At 39.1% G+C, this 18924-nt stretch overlaps 1 protein-coding gene across 5 annotated transcripts in view; it reads left to right on the forward strand.

The window, feature by feature from the left end:
- The first annotated feature begins 15782 nt into the window (after window positions 1-15782).
- Window positions 15783-18924, forward strand: part of Atg4a (Autophagy-related 4a) — a 70931-nt gene continuing 67789 nt past the window's right edge. Inside the window, exons 1-2 of one of the 5 annotated variants that reach the window (XM_019059706.2) lie at window positions 15788-15993; window positions 18198-18385. The gene's annotated coding sequence lies outside the window, so the exon portion shown is untranslated. Of the gene's footprint in view, window positions 15994-16027; window positions 16292-18197; window positions 18386-18924 lie in introns of those variants that run through there. The other 4 variants (XM_072300648.1, XM_072300657.1, XM_019059705.2 and 1 more) reach the window with 4 other exon arrangements.

Consider the following 18924-nt stretch of genomic DNA (forward strand, 5'->3'; position numbering starts at 1 on the left):
TTTTTCTCGAAAACTGCACACGATTAGCCTTAAAAATATGTAAAAAAGTCGCAATAGTGCATTTGGGTAAAGTTCTCGTTACGATAAGCAAAGCCAACTACATTTTGAATCATTTTGCATTACATTAACTTTATGGCGTCCGCCATTTTTGGGTCCTAAGGGCTCCATTCAGCCTAAGATGGCTGAGGCAATCAGAGGTGGTAACTCCAGTGGCCATACTCTCTCAATATAGGTCATAGAGTACAATAGAGTCGCAAAGTACTGGATCGCCGTTGAAGTCACTTTTCGAGGCTGTTTTGTCTAGTTCTCCGGAGACTAGTGTGCGGCGACTAGCGACGACACATACGCAGAGACTCGCGCTCAGCGCTCCCCACCTCCCCACTCCCGACTCGGCTCCGTTCGTCGGCTAGGTCCACACACATTGAACCAGCCAAGTAGGCCGGTGATAAGTCTGAAATTGAGTCCATATATGAATATTATCCAGGAGTAACATACATTAATGGATTCATTATGGCTTTGGATATCTATTTAAAGCAAAATTTGTACAAATTAATACCGATGGAATTAAAAAAGTCGAAAAAATACAAGCAGTCCTTGATTTCTCCATAAGCCACCGTGTTAAAAAATTCCGGTTGGTTCACACTTGGTATAAGTCAGAAATTAAATCCCTGTATGAATATTATCCAGGAGTAATATACATTAATGGATTCATTATGGCTTTGACTATCTAATTATAGCAAAATTTGCACAAATTAATATCGATGGAATTAAAAAATGTCGAAAAAACACAGGCAGTCGTTGCTTTTCCCGTAAGCCGCCGTGATAAGAAATGCCGGTTGGTTCACACTTGGTATAAGTCAGAAATTAAATCCCAATATGAATATTATCCAGGAGTAATATACATCAATGGATTCATTATGGCTTTGACTACCTTTAAATAGCAAAATTTGCAAAAATTAATGCTGATTGAATTATAAAATACCTAAAAAACACAAGCAATTCTTGATTTCTCCATAAGCCGCCGTGTTACAAAATGCCGTTGGGTTCACAAATGGTTCACAATTTTCGGAGCACGCGCGGCTCGGAAACGCCTGTTAATGGATTGGCTTCATCGGCGCTCTAGTACTTTGCGACTCTATTGTACTCTATGATATAGGTACTCTAAATTCAGGCATCGGGCCGATGACTTCCACATTCAAGCCACATTCAGCTCCCACATTCAGCGTGTGATTGCGGTGTGATAGAAAACCTCGCTAGCTATACACAAGGCGGATAAAGAATGGTGGTCGCATTTCGATGTTGGCTGCCATCTTGAAGCGTTGTGACGTCAGGAGGGTACGGGTTTTGCCGTGTAATCCATAGAGTACATAGAGTCGTAATGTAAATGGGAGAGCTGGCGCCATGTTCTGCTCGACGAATTCAGAGCCCGGTGTGCGCCGAGTTCGGGTCGCTTTTTCGATACATTTTCGATCCAAAATGGCGGTGTGGAATACGTGGTAATTCCTAGCCGTATTTTATTTCGTCTGCAGCGGACACTTCGCGGTCCGCAGGCGTCTGCAATCGTCTTTTATTATTTTGCGGATGACTTGGAGTGGGCGGGGCTTAATTTCGAGGATGCGAAGCGGACACAAGAATTCGCCTGGATGCGGACACCTGCAGACGTTTGCGGTCCGCGGCCGTCTGCGAGGTCTGGAGTTCGCAGACCGTAGACCGCGGACGAAACCCTAACCTCTCGACAATATCATCTTCTTCTGTCTTCTTCACGTGCCCTTCTATTTTGTCATTTGTCAATCCTATTTAGTCTCTATTTGTATTTTGACCAATTTTGACCCATGATCGTCGAACTTTCATATCTGTTGAAACAATTCAGGATTTTATAACTATCCAATGATTACGGTTTTATTCATTTATTGGTTGTCATTTGAAATGTGTTGGCATTTATGCCCAAATTTCTCATCTTATTTCGTTTTCGAAAATTTTTATCGAGCACTCCTAAGAAAGTTTTTATTATTAGATGCTTCACTACGGCAAGCTTCCCACCCAGTATTATCAGAATCATGTACACATAAACAAAATGCAGTGGCGCCCTCCAGCGGTCCGCGCTGTTAACACCTACCTCGCTGTGATTGGCTCTCTGAAGTATCTACGAAAATCACCGATCGTCCGCGGTCCGCGGTCCGCGAAGAATCCTGTAGACGAAATTAGAGTCCCTTTATACCCAGAGATACGACAACTCACTTTTGGTTGGGCCAGGGTTGGGCTGAAAGTGGCCTAAAAAAAAATCCAATTCTGATTGGTTCTCGCTCATGGAGGCCGAAACTAGAGTCCCTTTCAAAGACATAAAGACGGAGCGCTCGTATCTAAAAGCACGGGGAAAAAGTGAAGCTAGGTTCGGCGCTGCGCGCTTGTGTGAGTGTGTAAATGAGCGCGGGAATCCATGGCGGCAAACGGAAATTTGATTTGAACTTGTCCTCTTGATTTTTCCTTATTTCTTCTTCGAAACGTGTTTTAAATGCTTAAAACGATTATATTAAGAAAGTTCGGTCTGCGTCCTAATATATTACACCTACTTTTGCTCGGTAACAGGCAGTAATCTCAGATAAAGTTAGTTTTTCTTCTGCTTATGGTGGTTCTGCAGGTTCAAACAGGCCGTTACAGTTCTAGATCTACGTTACTCCCAAATGAAATCAGTCGGTCGACGACGGACCGAAACTAACCTAAAGTTAATAAAATATGAGTGTGTACCTGAATTTGGGCAAAAATCAATCTAAAATACTTTGTTTCCGCAATTTTATTTATTAGTTCCCGCCCTACATTTGAATTCAAACTTGTCCCGATTTCGCCGCCAATCCTCTAGCCAATAGTAGAGGTGATTGAAAAGAAGCTCTAGAAGCTTCATTTTTTGCTTTTAGTGCTCCGTCTTTATGTCTTTGGTCCCTTTATACCCAGAGTAACGACAACTCGATTATCAGCTGACTGGCAGCCGACCTTGGCTGGCCATGGAGGCCGAAACTAGTGCACTCAAACGAACGATATTGGGGGAGAAGGATCAGGAATCCTGCGATGTCTGTCACACAGAAACAACAACATCAACAAATTGATCAATTAAAAAGAAAATGAGATTGGTTTGTGAATAATTTCTTAATCTATTTTCATTTTGGACCGATGGCAATAACAATTTACTCTTGATAAACCACAATTAGGTAATATTTTCATTATTCTTGTTCACATACGAGGTACCGCCATCTTGGTGCACTAGTTTCGGCCTCCATGAGCGAGAACCAATCAGAATTGGATTTTTTTTAGGCCACTTTCAGCCCAATCCTGGCCCAACCAAAAGTGAGTTGTCGTTACTCTGGGTATAAAGGGACTCTAGCCGAAACGAGTGCACCAAGATGGCGGTACCTCGTATGTGAACAAGAATAATGAAAATATTACCTAATTGTGGTTTATCAAAAGTAAATTGTTATTTCCATCGGTCCAAAATGAAAATAGATTAAGAAATTACCTATTCACGAACCAATCTCATTTTATTTTTAATTGATCAGTTTGTTGATGTTGTTGTTTTTGTGTGACAGACATCGCAGGATTCCTGATCCTTATCCCTCTATGGCGTCATTTCCGTAACCCTGAGAAATAAAAATATGGCGTCATTTCCGTAACCCTGAGAAATAAAAATATATTTATCGAAAGAAAAAAAAATATTTCTCAAGAAAAAAAAATATATGTAGAAATTATTTTTCACCCGTAGAAATATTCCTGCTACTTCGAATTTTTTTTTTTTTTTTTGCTTTGGAGAAATATTTTTTTTTATCTCAGAAAAAAAATTCGCCGTAGAAATATTTTCACCGCTCCTGACAAAAAAAAAATCTCGAGAGAAAAATATATTTCTCAGGAAAAAAATATATCTCTGAAAAAAAATTATTTCTCAGAAAGAAATATATTTCTCAGGAAATAAAATATTTCTCAGAAAAAAAAATATATTTCTGCAGAACGGAGTGGAGTGTTCACTGCTGCCAGCTTGTGCAGGCCGCTGGAAATGATTTCGACAAGGAACGTGGGATGTGGATCGATGGGTGGATCGTGGGATGTGGCGCGAAGTGGCGCGAAGAGTTGAATCTTTCGCAGGAAACTTCCGGCCGGACGTAATAATTGCGGAATAAAACGTCCGCGTTTATTCCGGGGAAATTAGGATTTTTTCAGCGATTGCATGTCCATCCGGGCAAATTATTTTCTCATAACCAGTGCGATGAAGCCAAAAGACACCATTACATATTCTTTCAAACAAGGATAACTAGGAAATAAAAAAGAATGAATAGAAAGTTTTGATACATCACGCTTCTCTGCTGATCTTTGTCCGGAATTTGAGTTTTGGCAATAAGGAATAAAGTTGAGAAGTCGCAGAGTTCTTTAAACAATGTCCTGATGGATGTATATATCTTTCTTTTCAAGAAGACTATCGTAAATGAAGAGAATGTTATAAAACAATTTCTGAAAATCCCTCTTTTCAAGGAATGCAAAGAGTGTCGAACGGAACGTTTAGACATTTGCATTCAGGGTTTCAATTCAGCTGAATTTGCGTTTTTATATTTTTAAATGATTTTTGAAGTCAGCGATGTAAGGAGCCATCTAGCGGTATAGATTCGCGTGTAAAAATGACTGATGCAGAGCAGTAAGCTGTAGTAAAAATGAAAGAACACAAAATTCGGCAAAATCGGAACCCTGAATGGTAATGTCTAAACGTTCCGTTCGACACTCAAAAAGTTTCAAAGGATTTAAAAGAAATAAATGTAAATGATTCATTCAGAAAAATTTGCTCTCTCCCAAAAGAAAAGCATTGTTTCCGACTTTTAAAACTTGGGGGGTCAGCAAATTTTGGAATTTCCTTAAACATACGAAAGTATCGACAAAGATAAAGGATTTTAGAGGAATTAAAGGAGCATTTTTTGTTTTGCTTATTCAGAGGAAATGAGGGAGTCGAAACTCCCTGAAGGGCTTTGAGAGGATAGAGGACATCGGCGGCTGGATGTCGCCTAGCACCAAAGAGGGCTATGAAAGCGGCTTTCATGTATGTATCGATAAAACAAAATTAGAATTCAGAATGAAAATTAAAAAGTAGCAAGGCGGCAAAATCTCTCATTTCCCGAAAGGATAAATATTGTAATTTGTAATTTTGTCGTCTTTTGGTGGTACAGGAGGTAGCCAGCTTTAACTTCCGCGCAAAGTTCTGAGTCTTTCTGCTAGTGTGGGCAGAGCCTTCAAAAAAAGAGCGCACAGCACGAGTAAACGAGTATGCATTCGCTAGAATTGTATTTTTTCCTCTTTGCATTCCTTGAAAAGAAGGATTTTCAGAAATTGTTTTATAACATTCTCTTCATTTACGATAGTCTTCTTGAAAAGAAAGATATATACATCCATCAGGACATTGTTTAAAGAACTCTGCGACTTCTCAACTTTATTCCTTATTGCCAAAACTCAAATTCCGGACAAAGATCAGCAGAGAAGCGTGATGTATCAAAACTTTCTATTCATTCTTTTTTATTTCCTAGTTATCCTTGTTTGAAAGAATATGTAATGGTGTCTTTTGGCTTCATCGCACTGGTTATGAGAAAATAATTTGCCCGGATGGACATGCAATCGCTGAAAAAATCCTAATTTCCCCGGAATAAACGCGGACGTTTTATTCCGCAATTATTACGTCCGGCCGGAAGTTTCCTGCGAAAGATTCAACTCTTCGCGCCACTTCGCGCCACATCCCACGATCCACCCATCGATCCACATCCCACGTTCCTTGTCGAAATCATTTCCAGCGGCCTGCACAAGCTGGCAGCAGTGAACACTCACTTGTTCTGCAGAAATATATTTTTTTTTCTGAGAAATATTTTATTTCCTGAGAAATATATTTCTTTCTGAGAAATAATTTTTTTTCAGAGATATATTTTTTTCCTGAGAAATATATTTTTCTCTCGAGATTTTTTTTTTTTTTGTCAGGAGCGGTGAAAATATTTCTACGGCGAATTTTTTTTCTGAGATAAAAAAAAATATTTCTCCAAAGCAAAAAAAAAAAAAAATTCGAAGTAGCAGGAATTATGGCGGGCCGTTAGGTCAAAATTCCCGAATATATTAATTTTTGTGAGAATATATTTTTTTCCGAATATATATTTTTTTCCCGATATATATGTATTTTTTTGAGAATATATATTTTTTTCCTTGAGAATATATAATTGGTTTGAGAATTTATTTTTTCTCAGAATATATAATCTCTCTCGAAAAAAAAAAAAAAATATTCTCAAAAAAATACATATATATCGGAAATAAAATATATTCTCAAAACTGAACTCAACGGTCGCATCGATGAGTCACAGTGTTGCCAAGCGGAACCTCGAGTTTTTTTCCGGAATTGCGGGGGAAGTGGGGAACGCCGGAATCCGGAGATGGAGTGACGTCCTACTTCTTCCAAGGCCACCCGGCTCCCCGGCTCCGGCGTGTTGCCATGGACCAAGAGAATAAATAAGGACTCCCAACTCCCTATGCTAACCTGTGTTAAAAACCGTTAACGCGCGCTCGCAGCGAACCTGGCAGAGGGTGCGGTGAACTAACGCCACAGCGGTCCACGATCGTACCTCTATAGTATGTTATTCCATGCAATGTTCTTTGTTTATCTATGATTAATTTATTTGTGTAGATACTTTAATACATTTTACTTTCGCAAACTAATGAAATTGTATAGATACATACCTTCTGCAGAGGTCAATGCGAAAGACTTTGATTTGAAGTATCTTATCAAAACACGAGCAAAGATGATTCAGTCAACTTCTGACGCAGAATCAAAGAGACTTGCTAATAATCAAATTAAAGGTAATGCTTGAAGTCAAGTATCTTTGATTTTGTGACACTCAGTTGATTTTTATCAGTACAACACTATTTCTCACTAAAAAGATTTCACTTAACAGAGAGGCGCCTTCGGCTAAAAGTACAATCCTGATTCCTGATGCACACTACATACACACTTCCTTTGGCTTTCTCAACAGCAGTTGCTGCTGAGTAAAACGGTTAGAAATAACACTTCACGTTAATACCAGTTTATGTACACGAAGACTGACGAAGATTGAAATGAAAATGGGAAACTTTTCACACTAAACTCTTCAAAACTGCAGGGCGACCACGAGGATACGAGGATCTAGAAACTTCTATGAGCACTACTGAGTGATAAGCCTAAATAGGTGGTGCATGGAGATATAAACAGGAAGACCCAATCATCGGTTTAGTTCTCTACACCCTCTGCCAGGGAGCGCTGATGTCAGCGCTAACCGGAGTTGGGGGTCCTTATTTATTCTCTTGGTCCATGGTGTTGCTCCGGCCCGGTCAAGGTACACTCTACTACAGGTATGGACAAACGGGGTGCCGAAGTGGCAGCGCTGAGAAAATCGGCGATCGAGTGACGTATGAAGTCGTACCGTCCATTTGCCGCGCAGGTCTTCTCAGTCGTACTCTCGATGCTGTCAAATCTACGCGTTTTGACGACTTTCTAAAATTCCATTTGTCCATACCTGTAGTAGAGTGTACCTTGGGCCCGGTGGTATTTTCCCTCCAATTTTTTCCTACACGCATGATTAAGTATTTTATTATTTTTTTCTATCATATCTGGTGACACGTTAGTTGTTTAAGACTATTTTTACCTCTAATTTACTGCTTTTACTGATATACCGTGCTCCAGTTGAAGGAATTTACTTTGATTTGCATTCAAAGAACAGCACCAGCTTCAATCTTCCACCGAAGCTTGCTACAACATGAATCCAAGTGTCGATCCGCCATAATCATCTACTTAGAGTAACGGTCTCACGGTGTCCCTCCGGATGAGTTGAGTTTGCCCAGTTTGCCAATAGATCGTATTCGATACATCAAACGGGTGAGATTGTATCGATATCGATTGGTTCAAAACATAAACATAGCCTCAAAAGTAAATTCAGAAATCTGAGAGAACGGATCTTTTGAAACAGATTTTTTATTCTTTTGAGTACCAAATGCCAATGCAAAGTGAAATTGTCAGGAAATTTCTCATTTTCAGCTTTTCCAATTAAAATCCTTTCAGTTCGGTTTGAGGTTATGTTCTATTGTTTTGAACCCAACGATACATCGAACCGTTATCGAATACGGTCCAAAGACATAAAGACGGAGGGCTAAAAGCAAAAAATGAAGCTTCTTTTCAACCACCTCTACGATTGGCTAGAGGATTGGCGGCGAAATCGGGACAAGTTTGAATTCAAATATAGGGCGGGAACTGATTAAAATAATTGCGGAAACAAAGTATTTTAGGTTGATTTTCGCCCAAATTCAGGTACAAACTCATATTTTTTCAACTCTAGGTTAGTTTCCGTCCGTCGTCGACCGATTAATTTCATTTGGGAGTAACGTTGATCTAGAACTGTAACGGCCTGTTTGAACCTGCAGAACCACCTAGAGTCCCTTTATACCCAGAGTTAAGACAACTCACTTTTGGTTGGCCTGAAAGTGGCCTAAAAAAAAATCCAATTCTGATTGGTTCTCGCTCATGGAGGCCGAAACGAGTGCACCAAGATGGCGGTACCTCGAATGTGAACAAGAGCAATGAAAACATTATCAAATTGTGGTTTATCAAGAGTAAATTGTTATTTCCATCGGTCCAAAATGAAAATAGATTAAGAAATTATTCACAAACCAATCTCATTTTCTTTTTAATTGATCAATTTGTTGATGTTGTTGTTTTTGTGTGACAGACATCGCAGGATTCCTGATCCTTATCCCTCAATATCGTTCGTTTGGGTGCACTCGTTTCGGCCTCCATGGCCAGCCAAGGCCGGCTGCGAGTCAGCTGATAATCGAGTTGTCTTAACTCTGGGTATAAAGGGACTCTAGAACCACCATGAGCAGAGGAAAAACTAACTTTATCTGAGATTACTGCCTGTTACCTTACCAGTCTTGAAGGAGTTTCGAAATTACTTTCAGACTTTCAGATAAGAGACTAAGAGAGCGTGTTGTTGTTTGTTTACTTTTTCAAAACTGCGAACGAAAACGGTCACCTCACTGGGTGATCCGGAAAAATAGTTTTGACACGATCCGCATTCCTCCTCGGTATGGTTTGGCAACACTGTGGCTCATCGATGCCACCATTGAGTTCAGTTTTGAGAATATATTTTATATATATGTATTTTTTTGAGAATATTTTTTTTTTTTTTTTTGAGAAATTATATATTCTGAGAAAAAATAAATTCTCAAACCAATTATATATTCTCAAGGAAAAAAATATATATTCTCAAAAAAATACATATATATCGGGAAAAAAATATATATTCGGAAAAAAAAATATATTCTCACAAAAATTAATATATTCGGGAATTTTGGACCTAACGGCCCGCCATACAGGAATATTTCTACGGGTGAAAAATAATTTCTACACATATTTTTTTTTCTTGAGAAATATTTTTTTTTCTTTCGATAAATATATTTTTATTTCTCAGGGTTACGGAAATGACGCCATATCCCTCAATATCGTTCGTTTGGGTGCACTCGTTTCGGCCTCCATGGCCAGCCAAGGCCGGCTGCGAGTCAGCTGATAATCGAGTTGTCGTAACTCTGGGTATAAAGGGACTCTAGACGAAATTAGAGTCCCTTTATACCCAGAGTTACGACAACTCGATTATCAGATGACTGGCAGCCGGCCTTGGCTGGCCATGGAAGCCGAAACGAGTGCACCCAAACGAACGATATTGAGGGATAAGGATCAGGAATCTTGCGATGTCTGTCACACACAAAAACAACAACATCAACAAAGTGATCAATTAAAAAGAAAATGAGATTGGTTTGTGAATAATTTCTTAATCTATTTTCATTTTGGACCTATGGAAATAACAATTTACTCTTGATAAACCACAATTAGGTAATATTTTCATTATTCTTGTTCACATTCTAGGTACCGCCATCTTGGTGCACTCGTTTCGGCCTCCATGAGCGAGAACCAATCAGAATTGGATTTTTTTTTAGGCCACTTTCAGCCCAATCCTGGCCCAACCAAAAGTGAGCTGTCGTAACTCTGGGTATAAATAGAGTCCCTTTATAACCCAGAGTTAAGACAACTCACTTCTGGTTAGGCTGAAAGTGGCCTAAAAAAAAATCCAATTCTGATTGGTTCTCGCTCATGGAGGCCGAAACGAGTGCACCAAGATGGCGGTACCTCGAATGTGAACAAAAGTAATGAAAATATAACTAAATTGTGGTTTATCAAGAGTGAATTGTTATTTTAATCGCACCAAAATGAAAATATATTAAGAAATTATCCACTAATCAATCTAATTTTAAGGTTTTGATCAGTTTTTGTTGATGTTGTTGTTTTTGGATGACAGACATCGGAGGATTCCTTATCCTTATCCCTCAATATCGTTCGTTTGAGTGCACTCGTTTCGGCCTCCATGGCCAGCCAAGGCCGGCTGCCAGTCAGCTGATAATCGAGTTGTCTTAACTCTGGGTTATAAAGGGACTCTAGGTATAAAGGGACTCTAGACGAAATAAAAGACGGCTCCTATCTCCGTTGTTGTTGTTGTTGTTGTTGTTGTCATCGGATGGCCGGGTACCCGTGTATCACAAACAATCGATTATGTATCGAAAAAGTGACCCGGCGTCACACCTCACACAGGAGTCTCGGAATTCGGGACATGGAAAATGCTTAAAAGTGGCGCCAGCTCTCCCAATTACATTACGACTCTATGTACTCTATGGTGCAATCCGAGGTTGAGTCGGCCCCCCCGGCCACGGCCAGCCCATTTACCCGGAGCGGAGTTCAATCGTCGACATCGGCAGAAGTCGAATTCGAAAAAAGGGCAGTCGTCGACTCGAAGCGAACGGGTCGAATGGTTCCGCGAACTGCCGCGAATGTCATGAACATTCGCCGGGGCGAGTTCGGACGAGTTTGTTATTGTTTCTCATTAAACTAACCCCTTTAGTAATAGTACATCTACCTATTTATTAGTCAAGAATGTCTAATATTTTTCACTGAATAAATTTTCGCATGTCGTCGGATAAATTATTTTTTTGGCAGTGTGTCTGTTTAGTAGTAATTTCTTGCCTAGCCACTGCTGTTCATTGTCGGAACGGTGGGAAGTTAATCGAAGCTGTTCAATCCGGAAGTGTTTTTGAGTCAGTTTAAATTAATTAATTAATTTCTTTTTCAGTCTGAGCCCTAATTGAGTGGACATTCTACGACTTTCGCGTAGGTAGGTGGAAAAATCCACTTTTTGAGGAAAAAGTAGTCTTTCAGCAGTTCATAGATTATCTCCACTCGCTACCACGCCAAAGGAGCATATCATTGCGTCTGATCATTGAAGGTTTCTTGAGAACCAAGTTGATGAAAAATGCAGATGAAACTGTAGCTTTTCTTGTTCTTGAAAAACTTTAATGGCAGATTTTCTTATACAGCGAGGGAAACGTCTCTGCTCCATGGTCATAGTCGCCATGACTGAAGATTTCTTCGATGGTAAAGTTCCTTATCACCTTTAATACGCTTTAATATCACAGGTCTTTACATCTACCTCATTGTAAGTTGCTTTCAAGCCTCTACTTTGACAACTTTATTCTTGATGTGGAAGCCAACGTTTTGTTACCCACAGGAGTTACTTGGAAATAAATACATTCATGTAGGATACCTAGAATTTACTACCGACACAGTTTCCTTTGCTTCAATCTGCTTTTGCGCAGTTCCTCATACTGTAACGTGACAAGACTGAGTCATAGAAGGGTGCCTCGGCTCCCTACTAAAGAGAGACAGGGTGCTGAAAACACGAACACAAAAAGATAAGAGGATGAAACACTAAGTATACTTGACTGCAAAAGTGAAAGAGCCGGCTGAGGCCCAGCCTCAAAGAAGTACAACTGGAACTTCTCACACTAGTCCTAATCGGAACATTTTAATTCAAACATGGAAAAAGTTATGACATAGGTACCTATCGAGCATTCTTTTTGCACATCGCGGTAGGACATGATACTTTCAAAGACGAGAAAAATCAAGTTTATTTTCCATGAAATTAAAAAAAAAATTAGGCATTTTCACCGCGACTTGTTTCTGAAAACACAGAAATGAGACATTGATTTTTACACGCAACTTCATAAGAGTTTTTCACTTTCATTGAAGAAATTTGAAGTTCATTTTATAAATCCTTCCATTTTAAGGGGATGCATAATGAAGGTGACATCACTTAACCACAATCCTATCTGCAGTTGCATCATTTCAGATGTTCTTAAATTTTTTACTATTTTGAAGCATAACGGATCAGTACATGAAGAAAAATTGCATGTAATGCACCGATTCTGAGATGCTATCAATCCATATTCCTTGCACAATGGAAATTTTTCTAGGTTCACCATTGATGTGTATGTCTAATCACATTAAAAGATAAAAATAAATAAAAAAAGCCACTTAGCGCCCCAGCTGGGTCTTATTAGAAAAGATATTAAAAAAACTTAAATTCCCTCCAAGTATCAGAATGGAAAAATCCTGAAGACCTTTCTCTTCAAATCATGGTGCGAAATTAAGAGGAGAACGTTTCTCCAAAGTTCATTTTCAATTAAGTCTATTATTGGACATAGCCTTTCTCTGATGAAGAAAAGGAAGACATTAATACGCTAGGCTTTTATTGCTCATCAGTCGAGGTCAAATTAAAAATCGAGACCTGTTTACTTAGGTATCTATTTTAAGGGTCAGAAACAAAGCATAAATTTAGTTTAATTTACAACCATTGATGGAATTTCCTGATCCATTATGGCTCTCGTTCTGCTAAGAGAGCTACTTAAACTTAGAGGTCTTTAGTGTCGTCCACGGCAAAGATAAGCAGCCTATGCCTGTACATAATGCTCCATTTGCAACAAACGATAAAATGAACAAGTCGGTCATTTTGAGTTCACGAATGACGTTTCCAATGCTCATGCTGGGCATTGGATGTTCTCCCAGTAAAGTGTAAAGTCTCCAAATACGTACTTCACTTCAAATTAATTTTTTTAAATTATAAGGGTTCGAAAAAATGAATGATCATTTAGGTATTCCTTTGTAACCACCACAGTCCTTTTCTTTGATTATTGTCCCAGTTTGATTTTTGTTGCCATCTTGAAGTTTTGTGACGTCAGGCGGGTACCACTTTTGCCAGGCGACTACCGAATCTGTAGCGCGCATTTCAAATCTTCGCCTGCTCTCAACAAGATTAGAACAAGATGAGGACGAGAAGCATTGTTTGATAAGTGAGATGACGATGAGATATAAATTAGATATAAATGATCCGTCACATTCCTTCCTAGAAATGTGCCTGTTCCAGCTGAATTTAGTTTTTTATTTCTGAATGATGAAAGAATCTCAAAGGATCGAAATATGACTAATTACTAGCTCTGTAGCTTGCAAGATAACGCCCTTACCTGAGTTATGAATTTTTCCAGTATCGTTGAAATATAAGTAGAGTACCTAGTAGCGGCACCCAGTGTCACAGTATGTCATACCTATTTGATGTACCTAGGTAATTCTCATCCAAATAAGAGAAGAATAAATATTTACCTTCATTAACACCAAGTAGACGAAAGTTCCACTGTGAACTTAGTTGGCCAATAAAAATGCAAACAATGAAGCAATTATTTTTATTTCCTGACTCCAAATGGTAAGAATTATGGTAAGAACTCTAAGGCATAGTAAAAACTGTATTTATCATTCCTCAATAAATACAAGGTTGACTGTTTGCATGGAAATGATAGTACATTAGTTGGCGGCTTATCTATTATTCTAAACTTTAGATTAAGTTGATGAAGGTAGCAGGTTGTTGTCAGCAAGAGCTGTTGATATGAGTATGTAGTTTAGAATGGTCAATTTTTAATTCTGCCAGAGGAGCATCATTAGTATTTAATACAAAACTCTCAGGGGTCTCTGGATACTATGCCACCTCTTATCAAGAATGTTTATGCTAATTTTGTTGCTATGTGGTGATGGGAGAGATAATTTCAAGATTATTTTGGTAAAAGTCGGACAAATATGAGGATGCCAAGTTTATAAGAAAATCTCACAAACCAAAGTGAACATTGTTTCATGCCTCTGCAATTTTCAGCTTCGGGCTAGGTTCTCGCAAGAAGGTCAGCACAACGCGCTGATCAAACTTTTGTGGAATTTCTTGTTAATTTTAGAATGTGTGCCAAAGTCACAGTAAGTATTCCACAAAAATTGCAAATCTGAAAAATCTAGAAAAATAACAAGTACCTCTCAGCCTCCGCGCAATTCGCACCCCTGCTAATAAATGTTGGAGAATAGAGAACACTTTACCCTCAAAACATTACTCGCACTGATTTTAAACTAATATGTAATTATATGTGTACGATGGTGGATCTGAGCTGTACTTACTTACCAAACTTTGTTGAGCGAAGTTGTTACTTAGGGGAAATTCATTAACTGCTGCCAAGGATTCACAAACTCTGACCTTGATAAATATTTCCGACATATACTTGAGATACAGTCAGATGTTTGGAATTCTGGACATTCAGTTATTGTTCACATACAAAAGAAATTGACTAACAAATACAACCGTTTTATATTTACATAACTGCTCAACAGAACATACCGACAGTTGTGATTAGTTTCTCGACAGCACTCTGATAGCGGTAGGATAGCTAAAGGATCCCTACCCTGCGGCAAAAATGGAGTTGATTGAAATTTTGATTCACATGGTGCTAATGCTGTCAAGACTCAAGACAAAATTACACTCCACGCACAGTCAAAGAGTATTTTGATAAGTAAGATTATCCATTAAGGAAGTTGCACAAATCACAAATCAAACCGAAGGACACGGACAAACCAAGGAGCCAGCCATAGCCAGCTCAGAAACTCGGCAATTCAGTTTCTCTCACTGCAAAAGGTGGAACCATCCAAAGTACCATCAATGTTAAGTTGAAGGGGTGAATTACTTATTTAAAGAGTGCTAAGTCATTTTGGGACTTTTTCGAAGAGATTTAAAGGAAAAAATTGGAAAATGCTCAACTATAAAATGAACGTAAACAATCCGCCATTGTATCAAAGCTGACGCACAAATGAAACAAGCGCTAAACACAAGGGTAAAAAGTACATACGTAAATTGATTTTGTTTTATAAGGAAAATGGTGAAAAAGTTAGGAAATTCATATTGGAAATTGAAGCTTTAAGATATAAAGAACTTCAGATAATTAATACAGTTTATTTAGAAACGGAGTTAAAGAAGGCAAAGTTAAGGAAACTCAGAAGGAACAGGGTATTTTGTAGGAAAGGGTTGGTAGGTTTAGAATTGAATCGACGTATCGACGTATCGAACAGCGACTATCGGTAGTCTCGAAAAACCCCTGTAAAATACGCACTAATACGATAAGCGGTTACATCAGATCTTATGGGAGCGCACTCACACATACAAAAAATCGCTTTTTCAAGCGATTTTTTACAAGAGAACAGAGGAGAATCTCACTAGCGATCGAGATTTTTCGAGATTTTACATTGATTAAATAGGCCAGAGTGAAAGGAAAGTTCTCTCCAGTTGATCACTGGGAGAACAAAAGTAAAATAAAATGCACAATGGTGAACTAGGTTCGATTGGTTCGGTGCGTTCGGGCATCGACGTATGATCGTTCGCGAATCGACCTCTGACCGTTCGCCACGAATCGACCATTGCCGATGTCGACCTTTGCTACTCGTTCTTTACCCGATGTAACCCGATACCGTGTCATGTGACGTCCAGAGGGTACGAAATGCGACCACCATTCTTTATCCGCCTTGCGCCATACAGGTATAGGTATTCTAAGAAAATCAACTTGTTTTCAATTTCAAGTTAAAAAAATTGTTAATTCCACAATTCGAAGTGCAGTGTGCTCAAAAATCCTACGAATTTCCCAACATATGTCAGTGTTTGTGTTACGTCACTCCGTTCCCAAAATTCAGATGGCAACTTCTAAAGCCCTACCTTTCGTCGCCATTTGGTGAGCTTTGTTTGTATTTGATTTTTATTTGAGGTTAGATGACTACTCCGCAGTGACCGTTAAACCCTTTATCACCTATTAAATCCGCTCGTTTTATATCAGGCTCTCTGTCAAGTGGAGCATTTTCCTCATTCTGAATATGATTAGAGAAAACATGCCTGGTTTTCCATCATGTTCATATTTGTCACTCCAGCAGTGAACTATCCAGTGCATGAGCAATCTGATGGGAATATAACCTTGATTCATCCTCAGGTTTTGGATTGCCGTAAACCGAATCATTCATCCAATTCAATGAAATGTACGCATCCAGTGAAATTGAACATCACAAGCCACAAGTGATTCAGTCGTGTTTAGGGTTTTTTTATCCGTGGAATGCGATGGTAGCGGTTTGGGCTGGTTCAACCAGCCTGAATCAACCTCAACCTACCTCGGAAGAGTGATCCGAGTGTTCCACAGGAACACATGGAATGGGATAAAAAATTGATGCATTCCATTGTGGTCCACTCTGGTTCATATAAAACAAATGCCCTTTTGACCAACTTGATTTCGAAGCAGGTGCCAGTATGTACTTAGCGAGGAGAAACTGTGAAATTAACAAATTTTGTTCATTATCCAGAGGTTTCGTCAGATAAGCTGTTGTTTGTTTACTTTTGATTTGTTGGTGCAGGCAACAAACTTACGTCTCTCTACGAAGTGTCGCTTGCTATTATCCACCTTCAAAATATCCGTCTCATGATTTTGTGGTAGGGCTTTTTTTTTATCCGAACCACAGTGGACCGCCACAGAAAGCATCACTTTTTTATCCCGTTCCATTGGCGCGTTCCATGTGTTCTAGTGGAATGCTTGGACCACTCCTCTGAGGTAGGTTGAGGTTGGTTCAGGCTGGTTGAACCAGCCCGAACCGCTACCATAGCGTTCCATGCGTTCCACCAAAGACATATAGATGGAGTGCTCGTATCTAAAAGCACGGGGAAAAAGTGAAGCCTGGTTTGGCGCTGGGTGCTTGTGTGAGTGTGTAAATGAGCGCGGGAATCCATGGCGGCAAACGGAAATTTGATTTGAACTTGTCCTCTTGATTTTTCCACATTTCTTCTTCGAAACGTATTTTAAATGCCTAAAACGAATATATTAAGAAAGTTGGGACTGCGTCCTAATTTACTTTTGCTCGGTAACAGGCAGTAATCTCAGATAAAGTTAGTTTATCTTCTGTTCATGGTGATTCTGCCGGTTCAAACAGGCCGTTACAGTCGTAGATGACAGTTACTCCCAAATGAAATTAATCGGTCGACGACGGACCAAAACTAACGGAAAGTTATACAAATATGAGTGTGTAAGTGAATTTGGGCAAAAATCAACCTAAAATACTTTGTTTCCGCAATTTTATTTAGTTCCCGCCCTACATTTGAATTTCAAACTTGTCCCGATTTCGCCGCCAATCCTATAGATCGTATTCGATACATCAAACGGGTGAGATTGTATCGATATCGATTGGTTCAAAACATAAACATGGCGTCAAAAGTAAATTCAGAAATCTGAGAGAGCGGATCTTTTGAAACAGATTTTTTATTCTTTTGAGTACCAAATGCCAATGCAAAGTGAAATTGTCAGGAAATTTCTCATTTTCAGCTTTCCCAATTAAAATCCTTTAAGTTTGGTTTGAGGTTATGTTCTATTGTTTTGAACCAAACGATACATCGAACCGTTATCGAATACGGTCTATAGCCAATAGTAGAGGTGATTGAAGAGAAGCTTCATTTTTTGTTTTTAGCACTCCGTCTTTATGTATTTGCGTTCCACGGCAAAAAAAAGCCCTTGTGTAAGAACTACTTATCAGGTATGATCCGCGACTTTTATGTGGCTGTGATTTCTTATCAGTACAAATTTAAGTATTACGCGGTTTGGATGTATTAGAAAACCTAACCAAGCTTGTGTTCTAGCACTCTAGTAGCTGCAAGAGTTGGATATTTTCTTCATGTGGATGGTAGTGATGCGAAAACACTTGGGCGAAACTTCACAATCCGACTCGCACCGTGAAAAAGACAGTTTGGCCAACCTACACATAACAAAATTACACTTGATCGGCTGTGTCGCGTTGTTACCAATTCGACGATTTAAATTGATTTTTCGCACATTATTGCCAAATATCATTGATTTTCGCTTATTTTAATAGTAATTTTTTCTTTTTCCACTTTTTTATTTTTCAGGATCGTTTTTCAGTTCTTACGATAACCTAATGTAACCTAACCTAACCACCTAAGGGATGTCTTACGTGATGTAACGTATCCTTGAGACCCATTAGTCAGGTCGTGAAGCTATCTAACTGATGTCCTGATACGTTACGTTACGTCTTTCAGGCTTGTGGGGTAGGATATCTCAAGTCTTTGTGGGTGAGGTGAGTAGGAAAAAAAGGCATTGAATATAAGTACAAATTAACGAATCAATGTGTACATATTAATAAGCGTACATATTTGATCAGCTATTTTTGAATGGGCCTGTTGCATGCAAGAGATACAGCCGTGCTAGTAGACTTTTTAGAGGTTAAATGACACGAAAATTACGATGGTCGCATTAAAAAAGTGTGAAATACACTCCTTACTGCGCAATTTGTTTTGTTAGGAACGCGCTTTTTCAAATTTCCCGCGTCTGGGGGCAGTTTTCTGACGGAAACAATTAACGGCAACTCGCGGCTATTTCCGGTCAACCAAAACTGACAACATAACCTAAAAATCGGAGCTCGTGACATCGTGAAATGAAATGTAGAAGGATTGCGTTGGATATTTAAAAGTTGATCGATTTGGTTACCGCATAAAGCGTATATGGACCACTATAGGAGATCACGTTGGGTTTGTAAACAAACTGAAGGAAAAATAACAACAACAAGAACGACTCGATATCTTCCGGAAATCACCGAGCCCGCCGTTTGCTCGTTTC

Source organism: Bemisia tabaci, chromosome 1, assembly GCF_918797505.1.
Source record: "Bemisia tabaci chromosome 1, PGI_BMITA_v3".
NCBI classification, from domain to species: Eukaryota; Metazoa; Arthropoda; class Insecta; order Hemiptera; family Aleyrodidae; genus Bemisia; species Bemisia tabaci.